This window comes from Spermophilus citellus, assembly GCF_964194105.1.
Source record: "Spermophilus citellus genome assembly, chromosome: 4".
NCBI classification, from domain to species: Eukaryota; Metazoa; Chordata; class Mammalia; order Rodentia; family Sciuridae; genus Spermophilus; species Spermophilus citellus.
In genome coordinates, this window is record NC_138185.1 from 152302915 (window position 1) to 152309946 (window position 7032).

General features: G+C 42.5%; 1 long non-coding RNA gene across 1 annotated transcript in view; it reads right to left on the minus strand.

Moving 5' to 3' along the window:
* LOC308647617 overlaps window positions 1–6199 on the minus strand; it is a 41980-nt gene extending 35781 nt beyond the window's left edge. Inside the window, exons 1-2 of the long non-coding RNA XR_014021666.1 lie at window positions 6100–6199; window positions 1295–1385 (exon numbers count right to left, since the gene is read on the minus strand). This is a non-coding gene — a long non-coding RNA (uncharacterized lncRNA). The remainder of the gene's footprint in view (window positions 1–1294; window positions 1386–6099) is intronic.
* Window positions 6200–7032: the final 833 nt, after the last annotated feature.

Sequence of the window (7032 nt, forward strand, 5' to 3'; positions counted from 1 at the left end):
TTCATATTTTACAAAGTCAATAGCTGACTTTAAAAACTAATTAAAAAAAAAAAAAGTAATTAGAGCCCAACCGCAGCTGGGTTTTGTTTTGTTTTGTTTTAATTTTTTTTTTTCAATGCTGGGGCTGGAATCAAGGGCCTCTGCCTACTAGGCAAGGACTCTATCCCTGAGTTGTGTGCCAGCCTCTTACTGTTTTATAAAACAAAATCAGGGATTTTAAAATTTTGACATATATTAAACCATGTCACAAGATACTATGAAGTTACCCTTTCTATAGGAGACTCAAAATTAAATATTAAAAGTAACTGTTCAAGAGGAAAACCATGTGGAATGCTGAAAACCTTGTGCCTCGTGAAAGAAGCCAGACACAAAAGCATGAAGATTGTATGATTCCACCTTACATGAGGTGCCCAGGACTGTCAAGTTCAGAGAGACCAAAAGTAGAACAGCCTGAGGGAGGGAAAAGAGGAGTCGCTGTTTAGTGGGTGCAGAATGCCACAGTCTGGCTGGGCACAAATCACGAGCCACTGAAGCAGGAACAAACTTTATTTCTGAACTCCACCAGCACACTCCACACACACTCCCCGGAACTCCCCCGAAGGCCACGCTGGCTCCCCCAGGAACCAGCAACAGGAAATATATCCCTCCTCTGGCACTTCCCCAACCAATGGGAACTCTCCGGGAATCCCCGTGAGAGCTCAATCGGAACTCAACAGGAACTCCGCCAGAACTCAAAAGTCACCATCTTAATGGCTCGCTAGCGTCACCTCTCAACCACTACTTCTGGCAAAAATGCCATGCGTCATCCCAACTCGGCTGTGGCCCTCAACAGCAGAATTTCTATTTGGGATGATGAAAAAGTTTTGGAAGCACATGGTGGCAATGGCTTCATGTCATTGTGAGTGTGCCTCATATCACTGAACTGTATGCTGAATGGTTAAAATGGTAATTTTTATGTTGTAGAGATTTACCGAAGTTTCAAAAATACAAAAATATCAGTGTTTTCTGGGTGATGCTGGTGCATACCAAAACGCACTGTGCGAATATCTTTTGTAAAACTCAAAGAATATTCACCACTCCCCACTCCCCCCATGTACCCACCCTTTGGCCTCCCCTGCCCAATATATTCCTCAATATGATAGTCAAGGGAAGGAAAAGGAGAAGAAATTTAAATTTATTAATGCCATTAATTATTGCCTAACCCACGGTCCTCTTGGAATGTGAGGTTTATTACAACCTAATATCTAAGGTTAGAGATAACCAGTAGATTTCAAATTTTTTACCTTCTACTTACCCCAGGGATCTTGGGTGCTTCGTGGGGATTGGGCAATAGCTCGATGCCATCATTGCTGCTCTCCTCCCACTGTGATCAGCCTCCTCAACAGCTGCAGAAAGAATTTCTGCATTAGCTCAGGCCAAGGGAAGCAGTGGGAATTCTGTAGGATTACAGCTGGAATGTGGAACTCTGGCACAGAGGGGAGGATGCTGCAGATGGACTCTTAGGCTTGTTGTCGTGTAGATGTTTCCAAAGCACAGCCAACTATGTTTCCTTACCTAAAAATCATCTGCTTCTCTAGTGCTAATGAGCAGGAACTTGTGGAAACTTCCCTTCCCTGCTATAGAGCAGTGTCCCTACTGGGAAATGATATGGCAGTCAGGGTTGCAGAGTTCACAGGCTCAACTGGAGAAGTCATTTGCTGTTTCAGGATGGGGTATTTGCTCTATAGTGATCAATGGACCCCGGGAATATAAGCAGTCTGAAGATGAATGTGCTTACACCAATCCTATTATCAACTATCCATGTGGTTTTATAAATTAAGTTTAATATATCAAAGTTAAGGGAGAAGAAATAAGTTACTGAGTCTATGCATCTCTGATAAAAGCATAATGATGGTATTTTAATCCAGAGTTCAGTCATGCTAGATGCCATATTACAAAATTATTCAGTTTTCTGTATGTGTATAAATATCTTGTTCTAGGGGATCAAGTAAATGCATCTGATCTTTTAACAGAGTATTCTGAATAAGAGAGTATTGGAGGAACTAGGGAGGGCTAAAACAGAGTTCATTAAGTATGTTGCTCTCTACAGTGATAGGCTGTATCAAAGAACCCATTGTTGAAAAAAAAAAGAATCCATTGTTGAGCAAAAAAATGTTTAAATGATTAGTGTACCTAAAGAAGTTGAGAGTAACACAGAGTTGTTTTCCACTGTTAAGGAAGAAAAACACATCCCAATCTTGGAAACGGGGAAAAGGATGACAACATGACCTTCTATGTCACTTGGAAAGATGTCTAATAGGCCTGTGTAAAGATGACCTAAGCCTTTAGGGATAAGGTTGTACCTTTGACCTGGTGTTTACTACTTATTTGTAGATGTTGACTTATAGAAAACTTAAAGCAATGCAAATAATTTGTGTCTGATAGCAATACCAGTGAACTTTGCTCACAGAGATAAAAATGATTGATTTCTACCTGATTAAAAAAAAAAAGTTGACAAATCCAAGATCTAAGCTGTATTGCCCTATATGACTTGAATCAGTTTTGTGTGTAATTTAATAATTTATTCTAGTGTTGTTTCTTGCAATGACTAGAAATACCATCTGTTTCTCCCCTACTCCTTTGGCGCAGTTTTACCACCCTACTAGGTTTTCATTAATGGGATAAGTAGCTCTTCAGTGTGTGCTTTCTTTGGTTTTATAAGACTCTCATGTTTTTAACCTCATGAAACACATACTTTGACACGAATGGGTTTTCATAGCCTGCAAAGCTCAGTTACCAATGGTTAACAGATAGTGCTGGTTAGAAGCTACAACTTTCTCATTAAACCCCAAAATGTGTTTCCATGGAATATCAGCATCTTCTGCTTTTCATCATGCCCAAATCCAGATGGCTTTGAGATTGCCAACAATTTGCCTTGGCTTTAAACTGAGACATTCTGAGTTCTCTATCAGAGGGTAAGAGGCTTGGGAGAGTTAGAGTGGAGACAAAGTGGAAAGACTTGTCCTGTCTAGGGTGACTTTACAAAGTGAGCCAGGACGTGATGGGCCAGTTTACTGGCAGAGTTAAGAAGACCAATCAGAAAAAGTCTGAGCTATGCTGTAGGGTCTCCAATACTGGAGTCCTGTTAATAATTCCACTTCAAATGGAATGGAAGGGAGAGGAGTGCAACCCTCCTTCACCCTAAGGGGCTGTGATGAAAATTCGTTATTTTATGGCTGTTTCTGTTACACAAGGCAAAGCTCCTTGGGTATGAAGTGGGAGGAGAAGATTAAAATGAAGAGGGATAAATCAGCCTGGGTAATAAAGTGAAAGGAATTAGAGCTTTTTCCTGTAATGTCTTTAGAGGGAGGAAGTTTGAGACTTAGAAAAACCAAGAGGAGAGCTAAGTTTCTCTCAGGAGAGTTGGGCCTAGGACAATGGGGGCTGGTCCTCCATGGTGTGGATGATAGTGGAAAAAAGCATGTTTGACATTTGATTTTGAATTTTTGCCTGCTGCCCTTGGTCCCTCAGCCTCTCAGTCGATGTCTGGGACCTTAGCAATAGTTTTGTGTAAGCAGGGTTAGGGTTAGGCCCTGATTCTATTTTGCAGCAGCCCTAGGGGCTAGCTGGCCAGGCCCTAGACTGTCCCTTAGCCTGGCAGACGATTCAGCCCAAGAGGTAATAGGAGAGTCAGCATCCTCCTCTTCATCAGCCCCCAACCAACTTTAAAAGTGGGGGAAGCAGGCTGGATTATCTGTATTTATAAAGGGGGGGACTCTATTTTTCTTAATTAAAAAAAATTCTAGAGAACTTGGGGATCCAGTTTAGATAAGTATATCTTAAAAATCTGGAATATTTAATCAGTGCATGCTGTATTCACTTATTAAAATGTCTCACCAAACCCCATTGATATATACAATTAATACATGTTAATGATAATAAAAAAAATCATGAGTGATTCAGACCATGAGAAGTGGATTAAAACCATCAAACCTACCCTAGTTACTGCCTCAGTAATTTGCAAATCTGGCATGCTCTTGCCAGTTCAGAGCAGGGCAGAGTAGATATTGGGACTCTGACACTAAAAAAAAAAAAAAAAAAGGATCAAATACTAAGATAAAACAAGGGGCAGGACCTGGACCTGGGCAGGGGCTCCTCAAGCCACCAGACCTTAAAGGGCTGAAGCCTTATTTATTCATGGTACAGGAGCCTTTGCACTGAAAGTAATTGGAAAGCTGATTTGAAGGACATAAATGAGAGGTTAACCTCTTTAGTCAAGATTTCATTTAAGGCAAGTTCAAACACAAAGTTAAGGATAGAAGGCGCTGGAGCCTGGCAGCTGTTTAAGGGCAGTGATCACTTTGGCCATTGTGCTGTTTGAGAGATAACATGCTGTACTTAAGGAAGGGCTTTGCTGCTCCAGGGCTGGCCACCGTCACCACTCAAAAGGGTTAATTAAAAAGCCAGGCAGCAGTTGGGCATGGTGGTACATGCCTATAATCCCAACGGCTAGGGAGGCTGAGATAGGAGAATCTTGAGTTCAAGGCCAGCCTCAGCAACTTCATGGTACTAAGCAATTCAGAGAGACCCTGTCTCTAAATAAAATACAAAATAGGGCTATGGCTCAGTGATTGAGTAACCCTGAGTTCAAACCCTGGTACCAGAAAAAAAAAAAAGTCCGGCATCAGGTGGCCCTCCTGGAGACAGCACCCCATGGGGGCAGGGTTTTCCATGCAGCTTTGAAGGAGGCCTTTCCCTTCTCCCAGCTTTTAAAAGGGGGTTGAGGTTAGTTTCCGCTGAAATCCATTAGCTTGGGTGGCCTTGACTCTATTTTGCTAAAATTCTGTGTTTATCCTTTTCCTTGCCTTAATAATAGATTTTACAAGTTTTTCTGTTAGAATATGATGCTAGTGGCAAGATAGAAAGAGATAGAAGGCACATAGCTTTTTAGGAATAAATGCCTAGAAACTCTCCTGATTCATAAATTGTGTGATTCCATTTCTATAAGACATTAGTCTTATAATTCCTTAAGACATATAGGAAAAAAAAATCCTTATGACATGTAGAAAAGTATCCAATATTGTTTTCTAAAGCACTTTTGGACCCTTGATCTCTCAAGATCTTTGTAAGAATCCCATTAGACATGGAGAATATGATTTTCCCTTCCTTCTCGTTCTCTACCCTCCTGCTACAGTTCCTGCCCTGGTAATTAATGATGAAAACACTGAAATCAGGCAGTCACACAAACCCCTGAGCTGTCACAGCTGGCCAGTGGGGAGCTCCAACCCGTACAGATGGAAACCTTCCCTCTGTAAATATAATCTTCTTTCCTTTCCTTTTCTTTCTTTCTTTTTTAAAATTTTTTGTTAATTAACGGAACTTGCAGTCCATGCCACCCTTCCTTACTCCTGTTAGCCTGGACCTGTGGTTCAAGTGGCTTGAAAGAGATCCTCTTCCTGGGACTGGCTCTGCCAAAGTGCCCAGGACACTTGTGTCGGGCCTAGCAGGGGCCATTGTTAAAAAGATAAATGAACGGGCAGATGAAGGGGAGGGCTGTGGAGGAGGATGGACATGCTGGGCTGTCCCTCAGAACACAGGGAAGGGGCTTCCTGCTTCTGGAGGGTTCTGTTCACTGTGCTTACCCACTGTGTCCTGGTTCTGTTTTCCTCTGTCCCCTTCTCCTGCCTGTGGAAGCTCTTCAAGGCCAATCCTACCTTCCAGGTCCTTTCCTGAAGGTTCTCCATGAGTGGGTTCCACTGCGCCTTCTTTGGAAACCATCTGTTTCTACCCTGTTTCTCTGAACTCTGACCCTTAAAACTAGCTATGTATTGTTGTTGTTTGGTGCTGGGGGTTGAGCCCAGAACCGCATGCATGCCGGGCAGGTGCTCTACCACTGAGCCACATCCCCAGTCCCTGTAATTAATGTTTTCACTAGGATGTCTCTAATTCTCAACACATTCCAGACAGAACATATGTTCTTCTCTCCTTCCGCAAAGTGGTTTTCCTCCAGGATTTCCTCTCCACCACACACCCCATTCATCCCCAGAGCGCCTCCTTCCCTCAGGCTGTGTTGGCCCAGGACAGCTTCACTGTCCAGTCTAAGCTACCGCCATCTCTCACCTGAATTGGCAATAGCGTCCCACCGCTGCCCTCCAGTCCACTCTTCCTCTCTTACTCCTTCTTTTACCCAAAGTCCCTCTGGTGCTGCAGCTGCCCCGGCCTTCTCTCACTTCCCAGCCCGGAGCTCTGCTCCCAGGCTTCCTCTCGACCCCTGCCTCACCCCAGAGCCACGGCCATCACACACCCCTAGTCACCGCCTGCTTTCTCTTCAGATCTCCTCCCAAACACCGCTTCCTCAGATTCATTTCCTGTTCCTTGTTAGATACTCATATAGAGTCACATTCTGAATATATGTAGCTCACAGTTGTCATCCCAGTCGGCCGTCTGTACCTGTGGGGTCCAAATCCACAGATTGGATCACTCACAGAGCAAAAGTATTTGAGGAAAAACAGTCAGTCGTACTGAACATATATGTACTTTGTTTTCCCCTGTCACTATTCCTTAAGCAATATAGTATAACTACTATTTACAGAGTATTTACATTGTATCAGGTATTATAAGTCATCTAGAGACAATTTAAAGTAACTACGTATACCTTCACTTAGTCACAACCCTTCACTGAGCACCTACCTTATGCTAGGCACTTGAGAAATTACACAAGCAGTACGAAAATAAATGCTTGAGTATTTCTATTACTCAAGTAATAGAAAAAATAAAAATTACTTATAGTATTATATTCTATGAATAATTACAAGCTTATTCTCGTGCTTATCTTTTTTGTTTCATCCCCAAACTGGTCTCTGTTCAGCGTGAGTGGGAACTGCATCTAGTGTGTCTGTTCTGCCGACAAGTGTCGTTTATCCTCAGCACAGTGCTTGCATCTCGCAGGTGCTCAAGCACTGGGGAAATTAATGAACGCTTACCTTTGTAAGTTAACAAACAAATCAATGTACTTGAATATTCTAACCTGGTTCACATTGTACCCAAGATGTT